We start from the raw sequence: 17,120 nt of genomic DNA, 5'->3' as shown, positions 1-17,120 counted from the left end.
GATCGCACCGGAGAGGCAGGCCGCGAAGCCATCTCACATCCACGTAGCACACCCTTCCCGCTAGCCCTCTGGAGGCCCCGCCCCAGCCCCGCCCTCATGCTGCCCCCGCCCCCACCAGTTGACTTAGCCTACCCAGAGGCCCCGCCTCATTCCAGCCCCAGCGTGGGGCTCCGCCCAACCCTAACCGCCCTTCGACGCTAAACGGCTTCTAGCCGGAGAGCTTCCCGCGCTTGGATTGGCCGTGCTGGTCACCGTCCTGCCGTTCCATAGGATCCCGGCGCCCGCTTTCTCAGGCCCTGCCCTTGGGCGGGGGCGGGGCCAGAGCCGGCGGGCTGCGCGGGAGTGGTTGGCTGCGCGGAGAGGGCGGGTCCTCGCCGCGCGCAGTGCTCGGGCCAGAGCTCGAGGCACTGCTTACCGTCGCCTGAGCTAGGAGACGCCGCGGCCGCCGCTTGGTCGCCTCGGGCTTCGCGTCGCGCCGAGTCTGCCTCCTCTGCCTCCTCTGCCTCAACCGATTGGCGGCGTCGGCTCCGCCTGGCCCGCGGCCTCGCTGTCCGTGGCGGGGCAGGTGAGTGAGTGGCGGCCGGTTGAAGTGGAGGGGGGGGAGTCCAGCGCGGGTGTGTGGGGGGGTGGTTAGCTCTCACGCCGCGTCCCAGGTCAACTGAGACCCCGCGAAAGGCCGGAGGACTGGACAGTTCGCGGTCACAAAACTTCATCCGAGCTGGGGTGTTGGGGATCCTGGAGGTGGGTTGAAGTTGGCGATGTCAGGGCTAGGGCCGGAACCCCAGGTTGAGGCGAGGGTCCCAGGCTGAGGGCGGAGGTCCCAGGAGAGAGGATAGGGGTACCAGGCAGAGGGCGAGAGTCCCAGGCTGAGACGGAAGTCCTAGGTTGAGGGTGGGGATCTCAGGACTGAGGGCAGGGAATCTTCCCTGCTGAAGGCTGAGGTTCTAGGGCTGAGTGCGGGGTTCCAGGTTTAAGGGAGGGGATTCCAGGCTTGAGGAGAGGGTACCAGGCAAAGCAAGAGGATGAGGTTCCCAGGCAGAGAGAGAGAGAGAGAGAGAGAGAGAGAGAGAGAGAGAGAGAGAGAGAGAGAGAGAGAGATTGAGTAGAGTGGTTCCTGTTGGCCCTTGGGCGTGGAGCTGGGGCCAGAGCAGGGTCCTAGAGGGAAGTTTCCAGCGATGGGCTCAGTCTCCAGCCCTGCATGGTCATGCCAGAGGGTTCAGTCAAGGCCCAGGGTCCTTGTGAAAGTCTGATGGTAACTGGCCCTTGCCCATGTCAGGGAGCCACTCAGGAGAACGCAGGCCTCTCCACTGCCTCCCCAAATTCAGAAGTTGTCAGTGGGCACATAACTCAGCAGGCTTTCGGGTCAGCTTACAATAGCTGCGAGCTCACTGGGACTTGCAAGGCTTGGACGGGTGTCTTGTGATTGAGATGAACAGGGGGAAAAAAAGGAAACTCAGAGGGATAGATGTGGGGCGAGGGTGGGGCGCGGCCTCTTCTCCTCTCCCCTCCACTGCGGTCTCCTTTCTCTCTCTCTCTTTTCTCTTGGCTTTCCTTCTGTTTTCTGCGCCATCCATTAGAGCCAGAACAGGTAGACCAGATAGAAACTGGTTCCTCTTTTTGATCACTGCATTTTCTTTTTTGGGAAAGAGGTGTGCTTAGACCTGTTTTTTATTGTTCCCCTAAGAGTTTTGTTTAATTTGAAAGGGTTTAGCTGTCTAGCTTCCTTCCTTACTCTGCACTATATTGTTTGTATAGGAAATTTGTGAGTTAATGAAGTTGGGTCCCAGGATTGGTGATTTTCCTTCTACTTTTCTTTTCGGCACCATGGGCCTTCAAGTCTCATTAGCTTTGTATGTGAGCCAATGGTTGAGGAGGCTTTTTAGTGGGTGCTGCACCAAAAGGAATCCTGGGTGCCGGGGCCTTGGAGGCCAGGCTGAAGAGCTAGCATGCCAACTCTCCCTCTCAACACATTTCTGTGACACAGCCTTCCAGAAACTTAGTTTTCTGAGGCAAACTTGTGCCCCATTTCTCTTCTTTGGATTGAATTGTGATTTGGGTTCCAGAGGAACTGCAGGGTGTGTCTATCTAGAGAACTGACCCTCAGTCCCCACAACAAGGGCAGTTTATTATCTAACATCCGAGATGCCCATTTTGTGTGTACAGAGTACTGCTCACTGGAGATGGCTGGAGCGTCAGAGGGGCTGGAGAGGCTCTGCACGATGGCTCGAGATGTGAGATGCTCTAGCAAACTGGGAGTTCAGATGTTGTTCACCTGAGGCCTTCTGTTTCCAGCCACGCTGCTTTCACGTGTGTGTAGGTGCCATTGTTAATGCAGCGCACCTGCTTTGGAGTTCATATCACTGCATGCACATAGTTAGACCTTAATATTATAAAGTTTTGGAAAAAGCGTCTCCAGGCTGGTGGGGTGGCTTAGAATGGGCCTTGCAAACCAGATGATCTGAGTTCAGTCCCTGGAAACCATGGTGGAAGGAGTTGTCCTCTGACTGCTGCAGGAACTCTGTGGCATGCGTGTTTGCACATGCATGGGCACACACACACAACAGCAAAATGAATTTGTTAGAAATAGGGTCTTTATAACTGAGAAGATTGTACACTGTATCTGGAATTCAGAGCTGGTGTTGCCACCGTGATGTCATTTGTAGGTAGAAGAAAATTCACACAGATTTATGATTTGTTTTTACAACTTTTTATAAGAAAAAGGCACGCAACATACAATATACAAGACATGATTACATCTTGTCATTTTTTTAGTTAGGATCTTGCTCTGCAGCCCAGTTCCAAGCATGTCACTGTGAGACAATATTATCATCTACATAGTCTGCATGCAAAACTGAGTTACAAAATAATCACTGAAAATATTATAATGTTTTTAAGTTTATGATATTGTGTTAGCTACATTCATGTAGCTACATTCATGGCTATTCTTGGCCTCATGTGGCTTCTGGGACACAGGTTAGACATGTCTGAAACTTGAGATCTTTCTGTATCAGCATTCCAAACGATGAGCTTAGGCATGTGTCACCGTGCCAGGCCTTGTTAACTGTCTTGAAGAGGCTGTCCTTTTGGTCTGTTGGATACCAGAGAGCATGCTGCATGTGTAAATTGTAAAAGCCCCATGAGGTCCTTGAAACAGTCCCGACAGTTGAAGGTGGATTCTCTATAGGTTTCATTGAGATCTGGCATGTACTGATGTGTCAGGGGCAAAGTCATTTCTGTTTGCACAGAAACCTCAGGGCTTTATTGTGCAGGAGATAAGTGGAGCAGATTGGTATAGATGTATGTTGTATTTCCCCTTAGTGGAGGAGGGTGGTGTTTTGGAATATAATAAAAATAACCTGCTCACACGTTGAAATTGTCTCCCCCTAGGCCTTTGCTGAAATGCTGAAATCTTGGGGCAGCTCTGAGCCTGTGACTGGCAAGTTGCGGGTCCACTGTCCATGGTACTGAATCAGTATTTTTCCCTCACCGCCTAGGCTTTCCTTCAAACTTTCATTTCAGTGAGAGTGGGATTGGGAATTATGTTAGAAATAATTTCGGGATTCATATTACTAAAGAAAAAAATGGACAGGCTAGCTTTGTTGAACTTGGATGAGAGATGCCTTTAAAACAAATTAATTTCTCCTTTGAAAAAGATAGTTATTTTTTTTTTCTCTCCCGGTGGGGAGTTTTATGGCTGTGGACATCAAGTAGTGAGCACTGAAATTAAACAAGTGTCTGTTTTCTTAATAACTACCATCAAACGAAAAGAACCCTTGATTGCAGTGTGCATAGGTGTCTGCTTGCAGGGCAGCTTTTCCCTAAACAGGGCCACTTGGTACACCCTCACACTTAGCCTCTTTCTAGGGAAGGTGATTGTCAGGCATTCATTTTATGTTGAAGCAGTGTCTACTTTTATGTGTATAATTTTGAGGAATGTAAACAATAAAGTCTTTATTTCTCTTGTGGGTAATTTTGTTGGTTACTTTAGAGTTGTTCCATAGGTTAGCAATAAAAAATGGTATGTGTCACTTGCATAAGTTCCTTCACATGGCAGGAAGTTGTACATCAAGCTGAGTGGATAGTTCTGCTAGTGGAATAAGTACCTGAACTAGAGGTCTGGCCTACATTTCTTACGGCATTTCTTTTGTGGCGGAAACTTCAGGGATGCCCCCTCCTTTTTCATCCGGGTTCCAGGAGTACTGTGAGATACAAGGACCCATTTCTTGCTGAATCCTGTGCTGTGATGTGGGAGTCCCTTGGGGGAGGGAGACAGAGTTCTTGTCCTAGAAGTGTTCACCGTTTGGCCCGAGGAAGAGCATGTAAACAGATGGCTGCAAGTGCCTACACCGTGATGCGGTTGGGATGCATAGCCTGCTGCGTGTGCTGCAGGATGATAAGCTGGGAGCATCAGAAGGCATCAGGGAGGAAGCAGCCTCTGGGGTAAGCCCTAAAGGACGAGTCGTAAGTCTGGCACAGATGGATTAGAAAAAGGTGAGAAGGTCAATGTAATTGGAAAACAGAGTGTTGATACGGAAGCGGAGGACATGTGTATGGGTATTACCAAAGAGTTGGGATTCCGGTGGGACATAGGGGGTGAGTTGAAGAGGGGTTGCGTGGTGTGTAGAATGATGGGATGGCTTCCTGAAACTGTGCCCTCATCCCCAGAGCCTGTGATGTGTTATGTTGCTTGGCAGGAGAATTAGGATCACAGATAGAAAAAGGTTGATCATCATTTGGTTTCAAAATAGGGAGGTGATGCTGGATTGTCCGGGCAGGCTCACAATGATCACAAGCCTCCTTAAAGATGAAAGAGGAGGGCAGAAGAACCAGTGTGAGAGTGATGAGAGGCGAGGGTTTTAGACGCCAGCGCTAGCTTTGACGACAAAACAGGACATGCCAAGGGTTTAGCAGCCTCTGAAAAGGACAAGAAAAGGGTCTCAGAAAGGATCTTGGCTCCTAATTTTAGCCCAGTGGGACCCATATTTGTCTGCTGACCTCTAACTGTTGGGTAGCAAAGGGTGATATTTTTTTTTTAAGCTAATACGTTTGTGGGAATCCATGGTAGCAGCATTAGGAAACCAATGCAGCTTGGGTCTCGGCTTTCAGCCGCCTTAGCTGGAATGTTTCGGGGGAAGTCACATAGTCAGGTTGGCCCTAGAAGATAAGGTGATCCCTACTGTTTGGGAGTTTGTTCCAAGTAAACAAGATTTCGATGCATTTCCAGACAAGACGAGTATCCGAAGCCGCCGTATCTGACCCGAATTTTACTTTCTTTCTCCCCCTAGCAGCTCGCTCAGCCTCTGTCTGCTGGTCTTCATGCTCCGCTGGCTCTCCTTTGCTCTGCTCTGGGCCCCAGGGAGTGTGCCTGTAAACACACAGACTGGGGCTCACAGCCTCCTTGTTGTCAGTTACTTTCAAAAACTTGGTTCCCAGCCACGGGAATTCTTTAATCTTTAGGTATTTTGTTGCCAATCAGGTAGGTGGGTAATATCTTACTGTTATAATTTGCATTTCCTTGATCACCAGTGAGTCTGAGGACATTTACTACCCCACTTCCATCTTTCACTGCATGGATTGTCTTCCCTATCAGTTGTAATCTTACCTTGCTCATCTATTTATGTCTGGTTTATGTCCTTCTTGTACCTTTCCTGAAGTTCTTTATAATATTTTTGATTCTACTTTTGTCCCATTCCTTATTCTTTAAAAAGATATTGATTTGATGAATAGATATTTAATTCTAATGTAGTCGAATTCATCAGTTTTCTCTTTACGACTTGTAGTTATTGGCTCTTATTTGAGAAATCTGTGTAACTTCAAGACTATAAGACAGTCTTTTAAAATGTTGAAATATTTGGCTTTTATATTTTACTTGGAATTCATTTTTGTATGGATTGTGAGATAGAGATTTGCTTTTAGAATTTTATTTCAAATGCCTAACTAATAGTGCTATTACCATTTATTACCACCCATCCCCAGTGATCTGCAATGCTGCCTTTGAAACGCCGAGTTTCTCACATGGTGTGGGTGAATTTCTGGTTTGTTTTTCTTTTGTTTTTGCTTAAGACAGGATTTCTCTGTGTGGCCCTGGCTGTCCTGGAACTCACTCTGTAGACCAGACTGGTCTTGAACTCAGAGATCCATCTGCCTCTCCCTCTCAAGTGCTGGGATTAAAGGCGTGCGCCACTATGCATAATCTTTGTGTGTGTGTGTGTGTGTGTGTGTGTGTGTGGTATGTTTCAACATAATGATAATCTATTTCTTTATAGTCCTTAAATCATTTATTTTTTGTTTTATTTACTTTATATGGAATACTAGGCGAAGCTCCTAGAAATTGGGTAAGATTATCCTTGTATTGATTTTCACTTTGAGAATAATCCTGTAAGAGCTTTAGTTATGAACTTTGCTTCTGTATTTTAGTAGATTCCTTTTATTAGGTTATGGATTGTCTCATCTACTAAAAGTTTAGTGAAAACTTTTTTTTTAAAACGTCAACTCAGCATCATGACAGATGCGTGTAATCCTAGCCCTCAGGAGACTGAGACAAGAAGGAGTTTGAGACCAACCTGGACTACACAGTGAAACCCTGTGCCAGAAACAAGAAATACATTTAATTAAATGTTTTAAATATACTTACTTAGATAATTTTGTGGTTTTTCTTTGTTACACTTACATTGAAATAAGAGCTTAAATCTTTAACTTTGAAGTTATCGTTGATTTTCCTGGGATACACTTTCTTGGTCCTGATGCACCACACTAAACTGTATTGGTATTGGAGTCATACTAATATTTCATTTAGGGTCATCACACATGTTTATAAGGGGGTACTGGCCAGTGATTAGCTTCTCCTGCATTGCCCACTTCAGGTTTAGTGTCAGGGTGGCTGGTGCTTCACCCTCCCTGGAAGAGTTTTTGAAGGGGAACATACTTTATACTTCAGAAGTTGATAAAATTACCTTTCTTTGATGTCTTGCTATGTAGTCGAGGTTGGACTTAAGTTCCTTGGATGCTCTGGGTCTGTTCCTTGGAGAACCTGGAACTTTTGGCTGGACAGTCAACTGGAAGGGCTGCGTGGAATAGTGAGTGGAATAGTTCACGTCAAGTATAGGAAGTCTGAACCCTGGGAAATACTAGCAATATTCACCAGGCTGAAAAGACTAAAGGATGTTGGTGTTGTGGAGGGCACCCAAACCCTTAATGTGTTGCTCTCAAGGTATTAGGTCTCTCAGATTTTTGGTTATAAGAGACCAATGAATGTGAAGCTGGACCTCATCTGTGATTTGTGGTTTTATGCATAACCTCGTGAGTCAGTCAGCTTGGCATCTCTATGCCGAGTGTGATAACTCCGTATGCAGCAGAGAGAGATTTACTTTGATTCATGATTTTGGAGGTTTAATCCCAAGAAGTCCCTTGGGTTTGGGCCTGTGATAGGTAAGTATATAATGGTGTTAGCATTTGCCACATCAAGCCAGTGCCATGTCTTCCAATTGAGAACCAGAAACCCTGGTCTCACAATGCACTGTGTGGGCTCACCACCACATCACCTCCTGGTACAATTACCTGGGGACTAAACCCAGGGTTTACATTTGGACCTTCAGGGAACACCATTCTTTCTCTTTCTAAAACTTGTCCTGGGCATGCTGCATTTCTATAGAGAGAAGTGCCCCTTTCTCTTTCCCTATATCTATATCTTAATCTTCTTTCAAGGTGAGTACCCCTTTTGGACTTCTTGTTGGTATTCTCTGTGTTCACTCTGACCCTTAGTGAGCTCTCGCGTCTCCTCTTTTTTTTTTTAATATTTATTTATTTATTCATTATGGATACAGTATTCTGTCTGTATGTCTGCAGGCCTGAAAAAGGCACCAGAACTCATTACAGATGGTTGTGAGCCACCATATGGTTGCCGGGAACTGAACTCAGGACCTTTGGAAGAGCAGGCAATGCTCTTAACCACTGAGCCATCTCTCCAGCCCCTCGCATCTCCTCTTACAGCGCTGTCCTGCCTTTGCAATGCACAGAGCAGGGCTCTTTTCTTTTTGGTCAGCTGAGCGGAGAGCTTCAGATGCAAGCACATACTTCCCTCCTTTGCCTGAGCTCTTTACAAAAAGCTGGATGTAGTTAAGGTGGGCCACTCATCCCCAAAAGGAAAAAAAAATCCCTTTTGGTGAATGTGGGTAGAGCCTGTGACTTTCTTCTAGACCACAGAATATGGCCAAGGTGACAGTGTCCCTTTCATGTTGTATTATAGAATACTATCTTGTTGGGGATTTGATTTGTAGGTTCTTTTTTTTTTTTTTTTTTTTTTTGACTTGATGAAGTAGGTAGGAAAGCTAGGGATGCATTAGAGCCTCCCGAGTCCACCTCCTGGTGGACTCAGAACCAATAGTCAGAAGCAGGGAATACTTAGTTCAGGGAAACAAAAACTGTTCATTACTTAAACAGACCCCCAGCCCAGCACACACATGGGTTCCATCTTCAGGTGAGAGAGCAGCCTGACCAGCAACCTTGCGAGTCCCTACATGAGGATCAGTTAAGCCTGTGTAGGCTCGTGACTCACAAAGGTGGTGAGATGATACGGGTATATTGTTTGAGCTTCTAAGTTTGTCACAGCCTATACAGCCATAGAAAACGAATGTGCAGACGTCTGCTGGCACCCTCCCCCTAGTTAGACCCATGACAAATACATTTGGATTGCTGGAGTCAATCTATTTGAGGTAGTTTATATTTAAGAAACATTTTCCTACCTATAAAGTAATATGGATGCTTTGTACAGAAAAACTAAACAAGAAGAAAAGTAGATAATCATCAAAAGATACCCAACACTTTTCACCCTCTCTCTTTCTCCCTTTCCCTCTCTGTGGTGTATGATATGCCAGGCATTCTTAAAGTAGTTGTGATTCATTCCATAACATAGTCCATGGCTAATTTTTTTCCTTTAGGCCTGGGATTGTAGCTTAGTGGTATAATGTATGTTTAGCATTCATGAGATCATGTGTTCTTTCTGCCACTCCAAAAAAAACAAACAAACAAATGAGTAAATTTTCTTCTAAATCATAACTTCTATCCTATCATGGGTAACCTTCTGAAATATGGTTATAAATGGCTACATGCTATTCCAGTAGATATTCCAGTTTATTGAACAACTTTCTTATAACTGAAAATTTAATTTACTTTCTGCAGTATTTAAGCTTTGGTAAATATTCTATACAGAATTATCATGTATTGAGGCCAAAGTTTTTTAAACCTTTTGATACCTTTCTATCTAGCTTGCAACATTTCCAGACAATACCGTCTAATTTAAATGTCTGTTCCTATAACGTGCCAGGTTGGAATAGGAGAGAAGCATTGATTTTTGAGCATTTAGGTTCCTGTTTTCTTAACCCTGTTTGCAAAGTACTTTTAAATTATTCATTAAAGTACAATATAGATTCTATTTATAGATGTGTGTATATGAGACAGTCCCTTAATATTTGGGAAAAAGCTGGCTATTTTCATCACTTCCTGTCTTTGTAAATCTTTTTATATATCTATCTGTCAATTGTTTCTGGGCATTTGAATAGAGACAGAAAGACATATAAGGTGTTGTGGGCTTGTATTACTCAGATGAAATGGCTGTTCAGAGCTTGCCTCGTTCTTGCCATTTATTAACTGGTTGACCTCATGAAGAGGGAGATCAGTAGGATATTAATTACTAAAAATATTTTCATAATCTTAAAGTATTATGAATAAAGAACAGCATTAAAAGCAGAATGAAAAAATCTGAATAATCTTGCCACTGTGGAACATAACCGTGGTGCCACCTTATTCTTGTGATGTATGGTTGGATTCTGATGACTCGAATTTTCTCTTGGAGACTTGTGCATCCACGCTGTGAGTGAAGCTAGATTCCAGTTCTTCTTCCTTTCGTCTTCTAATCTGAGATGTATACTTAAGTAATCCATAGTTTTCCTTTTTTCTAATATATGTGCATAAGGTGATATATTTCCTAGTAGATAATACTTCCACTGTATCTTACAGAGTTTGATTTGTTTTTATATGTTTTATAATTTCCATTATTATTTTTTCCTTTGACTGACAGGTAATTCATAACACTATTGAGACGTTCCTGACACAATATTTTCTTATTTTGTTTTCCAGATAGTTAATTGTTCACTTTCAGTCAGGTGTGGTGGCGTATGCCTTTAATCCCAACACCCAGGAGGCAGAGGCAGACAGACGTCTGTGAGTTCAAGGCCAGCGTGGTCTACAGAGTGAGTTTTAGGACAGCCAGGGCTACATCAAAATCCTGTCTTGAAAAACCAAACCAAACCAAAACAAAACAAAATCTTACTTTCTATGAGTTTTATCCTTTGAAATTTGCTGATAAATTTTTGAAAGACATTCCTGTATATTTGAAAAAATTAAGTTCAAAGTGTTACACATTATATTTAACTAAGTTGTAAACATATTAATCATAGCTGTTTTCTTATTAGTTTAAGTCTGGTTATATCTGTTACCAATATGATCTCATTATTATTATGGATGGCCCTATTTCTCCATGTAGAGGTGTTACATATACATACATACATATATATATATATATAATATTTGAGGCCATATTATTAGGAACATGCAGATTTAATTTTTTTTTTTTTTTTCACTTTTGAGGCCGAGTCTTATGAAGTACAGGCTGGCCTTAGCCCGTCCTGCCCTGCTGCTCTACCGCCCATGAGCTGAGATCGGCAGCACACTTAGCTCACTTGGTCTTCTTAATGATCTGCTTTTTTGGCCTTGCTCATCTCTAGTCCAGTGTTTGCCTTTATGGTGGGCGTGTATTGTGTTCATATAGCCAGACATGATCATTTTAATCTCATAGCTACAAAATATCTTTGTTGATGCTCTGAGACTTTAAATATCTCCCTTGGAAGGAAGGAATTTGTTAGATTTTTTTTTCATCTAATTTGACAATTTTTGTCTTTTTCTTGGAACATTCAGTTTATTTACGTTAAATGTAATTACTGACATATTTGAATTTAATTTCATAGTCCTGTGTATTTATCTTACATTACATTTTCAGTGTTGATTTTTCTCCCATTTAGAATTGATATTGTGATTTTGAAAAACATCATTTGGTTTTCCCCAGCCTCTCCCATATACTGGGAGCTCTGTTCTAGTTTTCTTCCTTTTAGTAGTTATCGTGGTCAGAGAGTGTGTTATAGGCCCTCCAGATAATGTGACACCCTTTACCCCTTTACCTCGTTTAAACTTTTTTTGTTTTAATTTTATTTCGAGACAGGGTTTCTTTTTTTTAATTATTATTTTTATTCTTTTTTAATTAAAATTTCCACCTGTCCCCGTTTCCCATTTTCTTCCCCCTCCTCCCAAATATTGCCCCTCCCCCCACTCCCCTTTCCCTATCCCCACTCCTCTTCTCCTCCCCCCACTCCATTCCCCCTCCCTCTCGATACTGAAGAGCAGTCCAAATTCCCTGCCCTGCAGGAAGACCAAGGTCCTCCCACTTCTATCTAGGTCCAGGAAGGTGATCGTCCAAACAGGCTAAGCTCCCACATAGCCAGTTCATGTATTAGGATCGAAACCTAGTGCCATTGTCCTTGGCTTCTCATCAGCCTTCATTGTCTGCCATGTTCAGAGAGTCCAGTTTCAACCCATGCTTATTCAGTCCCAGTCCAGCTGGCCTTGGTGGGCTCCCAATAAATCAGTTCCAATGTCACAGTGGGTGGGTGCACCCCTCGTGGTCCTGACTTCCTTGCTCATGTTCTCCCTCCTTCTGCTCCTCATTTGGACCTTAAGAGCTCAGATCGTTGCTCCAAATTGAGTCTCTGTCTCTATCTCAATCCATCGCCAGATGAAGGTTCTAAGGTGATATGTAAGATATTCATCAGTAGGATAGGATCATTTCAGGTTCTCGAGTTGGAGCCTGTCCTAGAACTACTTCTTGTAGACCAGGCTGGCCTAGAACTCAGAGATCCGCCTGCCTCTGCCTCCTGGGATTAAAGTGCTGGGATTAAATGCGCCCAGCTCTCCCTAAAGCTTTGATTCACCTTGGTGTGGCCTTGCTCTTCCCTGTCCTCTGGTGTCTCACTTCCTTCTAGGACTGTTCCCCTGTGCGGAGTCTTCTGTAGATGCTCTCAGTTCAGCTCAGCTGCTGTTTACTACTTTAGATTTTCCCTAAAAATATTTTTATTTCACTGTTTTCCAGTTAATCAAAACGTTTTTGGTATAACTGACAGAATTCATCCTTTTAACTTTTACAGTTCTGTAGCTTTGGCATATTTATAGTGTATTCAACCGTCATCACTCCATAATTCTGGAATCTTTTCATCATCTCTAGGAAAACTGGGTGTGGTGGCAAAGACCTTTAATTGTAGCACTCGGGAGGCAGAGTCAGCCGGGTCTACCGGACAGCCAGGGCTGCAGAGAAACCCTGTCTCAAACAACAACAACCCCCCCCCCCCAACTTCTCGCACGTTAATAGTAACTTCTTGTTCTTTTTCCCTCCCATCATTGGCTCCTTTTAGCTTATTTTATGTCTCGAAAGATGTGACTACTGGAGACATTTTGCCTGAATGGAATCGTATGACATGTGGCCTTGTGTGCCTATTTTCTTTTATTTAGTGCAGTATTTTAAAACTTCTTTCATGCTGTAGTGTGTCGTAGTGTTTTATTCCTTGGTTTATAGCCAAGGTATTTTATGTGTCCAGTTACCCCTAGGTGGACATTTGGATTATTTTATCTTTTGCTTTTTTTATATATATATTCTGAGACTTACGCGTCTATTATGACTGACTATGTACACGTTTTTTTTCTTAGTTTTTTGGATTTACATCTAGGAGTAAGGTTTCTGGGTCAGATCTTTGTTTAGTTGTTTTTGATGAGCTTCTAAAGTGTTTTTCAGAAATGCTACACCATTTTACATCCCCATCAGCAGTGTATGAGGTTCCAGGTTCTTCATAGCCACTTGAACCTTTTATATTTTCCAGTTTTTTAAATCATAATATCTGAGTGGGTAGGAGGCGGTATCTCACTTTATGGCATGAATTAGCATTCTCTGATGACTAATGGTAGTGAATACCCTTCCATGTACTTATTAACCATTTGTACATTTTCTCTGGAGAACTGGCTGTCCAATGCTTTACCTGTTGGGGTGCTCTGTGTTGTGTGGGTCAGTTGAAGAAAGAGGTCACTCCGAGATGAAATGTTAAGGCCTGTGTGACAGCAGGCAAGTCAACTCATGATGAACTGAACCCCGAACAGCCGTACAAAGGCATATTTATTAATTTTTATACAAAGTTGTTTTTTGGGTATTTTCTCATACCAAAGTCCCTAATTTAATCTGTATGTCTCTCCAAGGAAAGCATCTCATGCCCTCATGACGTCAGTCCTTTACTGTGTATCCTTTGTAGTGCACAGTAATCCAAGAGCCTCAGGTGTGCCAGAGGCATCTGTGACCAAGGTCATGCCAAGGCTGTAACGCCCATTCATAAAAATGATTCTACACATCACGGAAAGCAATCAGTGCTTTCCACAAAGATTCTTTACTGCTTTCCATAATGATTCTTCAAGGTCAGAGTCCTTCTAGAAAGCAGCTCTCACTCTCGCGCTTGCGACAGACACACTGGGAACTGTTTGCTCTAATGTCTACCCCGACCCAGAGACTCTGCTCAACTCCTGTCACCCATTCTAAAACTGGAGTCTTTGTCCTCTCACTGCGGCCTCGCAGGAGCCCTCTTCACTAGCCCCACACCCTTGCCAGCACTGCCTACGGTGAATGAGGGTCTCCTTTCCTACATCCTATCCAGCACTACCTATGGTGAATGAGGGTCTCCTTTCCTACATCCTATCCAACACTACCTATGGTGAATGAGGGTCTCCTTTCCCACCCTTGCCAGCACTTGTCAGTTGTTTTGTCGATCTTAGCCATTATGACTGGGATGAGGCAAAATCTCAAAGCTGTTTTAATTTACGTTTCCCTGATTGCTAAGAATGACGAACACTTTTTCAGGTGTTTCTTAGCCATTTTTTTTTTAAAACAAATTCTTCTATTGAGAGCTCTCTGTTCAGATCCCTAGCCCATTATAAAAAGTTATACAATATATTCCCCCCTCTTCAACTTGTCCTAGCCCATTTTGATTGATTGGGTTTTTTAAATTTTCTTTTTGTTTATTCTTTGTGTCTTTCACATCATTCATCTCCATCCCATTCATTTCTCTGTCCCTTCGTATCCACCCTCTGCTCTTGCAGGCTCCCTGATCCCCTAAATAAAATTAAATAAAATTTAAGAGAAAAATAAAAGGAGAAAAGAAACAAAAACAATCAAACAGAAAATGAAAAGGAAAAAGCAGTCTCATCATGGAAGCTGTAGTGTGACCAGTGAGTCTTGCAGTAATCCTTTTATCCATATAGCTTGACGTGCAAGCGTTCACTGCAAAGGGTCATTGGTCAGGTTCGAGGCCTCTGGTTTCTGCTACACTATCGATGCTGGGTCCTAAGTGGGACTCCTCTTGGTTTTCCTATTGCCCTGTGTTGTGGAGATCCTGCAACTTTGGATCTGCAGGCAGGACCGGCTCCAGCAGATCACAGATGGGCTGGATATTGGGGTGGGCCAACTCATATCCCTGGTGCTGGGCCTGGGTAGTTGCAAGGTTGATCAACCAGTCAGCTCTCCCTTGTCCTCACCACCAGGATGAGCTCTCCAGTTTTGCCCTGGCTACTTCATCCCTTGCAGCTGTGAGCTAGGGGCGGGGCCAGTCTCCTGCTTTCACAGCCTCTGGGTCAGCTCTCCCAAACTTACGCCTTCAGGCCAGCTCTACTGTGTTGCCCAGGCATGGTGTAGGGGCTACAGGGCTGCAGCTGGGGAAGGACAGGGCCAGCTACAGCTCTTAATGACCTCAGGGCATGATCTCCCAACTGCTTAGGCATCAATGGGCGGAGTTTGGGATTGGGGAAGGCCTCCCCCCACTCCCTCACCCAGGCCATCACATGACAGATGAGCTCTTCCATGCTCACAGCTTCAGGGCTGGCTCACCCTCATCTCTGCCAACAGGATTGGCTCTGTTGTGCTGCCCAGGTGCAGGACCTGCTCTCCTGAGTGTTGCAGCTGCGGGGGACAGAAGCGACTCTCTTGTTCTTAAGCTCTGTGACCTCAGGGTCAGCTTTCCCCCTGCCTTAGGTGTTGGGGGGTGGAGGGTATCTTTCCCTCGCCCTGCCCTCACCACCACATGACAGATGAGGGAGGGGTGTGGCCAGCTATCTCATTCTCACACCCTCATCCTAGTCCAATTTTAATTTGGACCATTTTTTTTTTGGGGGGGGGCTTGGCTGTTTGTTTTTTTTTGGTGGGGGGTTTGTATGTTCTGGATATGAATCCTCTGTCACATGGATAGCTGACGGAGATTCTGTCCCACCCTGTGGGCTTCTTTTTCACTTAATTGACTGTTCCTTAGCTGTATAGAAAAAGGTTTTAGTTTTGTGAAGTTCCACTTGTCAATTGTTGGCCTAATTCCTAGGCAAATAGAGGCGTATTTGGGAAGTCCTTTCCTATACTGTGCCTTCTAGGGTCCAGCCTATGTTTTCTCATGGCAGCTTTAGCATTCCAGGTTTCAAATTGAGGTCTTCGATCCACTTGGATCAAATTTTTGTGCAGGGTGATAGCTATGGACCTAATTTTATTCTTTTGCATGTGTATCCAGTTTTCCCATTCATATTTTTTTCTCCAACTGTAATGGTATTTTCTTGATAGTGTCTTTTGATCCACAAAATATTTTAATTTTGGTTAAATTTAGTTTGCCTGTTTGTTTCTTTTGTTGTGTATGCTTTGCCACTTAAGACACCAATGTTGGGGTGGTAGTGTAGCTCAGTAGTCGAATGCCTTCTTAGCATTCCACGGGATTTGGGTTCACTTCTAGAACTATAAGAGAACAGACAAAAATATAGGAAGGTTTAATCCCAGGTCATGACGATTTAAACAACCAAAGCAGCCAATCTAGAAGACAACAATGGTTAATCTCAGGTCATAATGATTTATATCTTTGTTTTATTCTGAGAGTCTCTCAGCCCCCTCCCCCCTTCACTATGCACCCAGGTTAGTCTCAAAACTCATGATGCTTCTTTCTCAGCTCTGGAGTAACTGGGGTTACATGTATGTACCATATATATGCCTGCCTATTTTCAGTTACTTTTGTTTTGTTTTTTGTTTTTCGAGACAGGGTTTCTCTGTAGCTTTGGAACCTGTCCTGGAACTCGCTCTTGTAGACCAGGCTGGCCTTGCACTCACAGAGGTACACCTGCCTCTGCCTCCCCGAGCGCTGGGATCAAAGGCGTGAGCCACCACTGCCTAACTTTCAGTTACTTTTTTGCACTTGATGTGTAGAGGAGTTGAAGTTCTTTGTTCTGGCTGCGTTATCTAGTTGAATACAGTGTCTAGTACTAGTTGTTGAAGAGACCACTCCCTACTGAATGCTCTGAGTGCTGCTATAAAAATAAGTCAGTTGACTCTAACTTTGAGTTTATTTCTGGACTTTTAATTCTGTTGCTCTATATACCCATATATCTTATATTTATACAGCTCACACATGGATCAAACACCCCAGTTTAAAACATGGACAAACTGTTAGAAGGAAAACATAGGCAGTGTTCTATAAGATTAGTTACAGGGAACACAGGAGTGTTCCATAAGATTAGTTACAGGGAACACAGGAGTGTTCCATAAGATTAGTTATAGGGGGGGCTGGAGAGATGGCTCAGCGGTTAAGAGCATTGCCTGCTCTTCCAGAGGTCCTGAGTTCAAATCCCAGCAACCACATGGTGGGTCACAACCATCTGTAATGAGGTCTGGTGCCCTCTTCTGGCCTGCAGACAGAATATTGTATACATAATAAATAAATAAATATTTTAAAAAAAAATTAGTTATAGGGAACATAGGAGTGTTCTATAAGATTAGTTACAGGGAACACAGGAGTATTCTATAAGATTAGTTATAGGGAACACAGGCAGTGTTCTGTAAGATTAGTTATAGGAAAGGACTTCCCTGAATTTTTTTTTGTGTGTGTTTGTGTGGTCCTATGGATTAAACTTAGGGCCTTCGGCATTCTAATAAGCAATTATATTCCTCATCCTCTTTTTAG

General features: G+C 43.8%; 1 protein-coding gene across 12 annotated transcripts in view; it reads left to right on the top strand.

The window, feature by feature from the left end:
* The first annotated feature begins 394 nt into the window (after positions 1 to 394).
* Positions 395 to 17,120, top strand: part of Pcbp3 (poly(rC) binding protein 3) — a 191,498-nt gene continuing 174,772 nt past the window's right edge. For all 12 annotated transcript variants that reach the window (XM_057751296.1, XM_057751308.1, XM_057751306.1 and 9 more), the window contains exon 1: positions 395 to 565. The gene's annotated coding sequence lies outside the window, so the exon portion shown is untranslated. The remainder of the gene's footprint in view (positions 566 to 17,120) is intronic.

Source organism: Chionomys nivalis, chromosome 19, assembly GCF_950005125.1.
Source record: "Chionomys nivalis chromosome 19, mChiNiv1.1, whole genome shotgun sequence".
NCBI classification, from domain to species: Eukaryota; Metazoa; Chordata; class Mammalia; order Rodentia; family Cricetidae; genus Chionomys; species Chionomys nivalis.
Note: the sequence above shows the minus strand (reverse complement) of the source record. Positions and strands in the feature narration are given on the sequence as shown.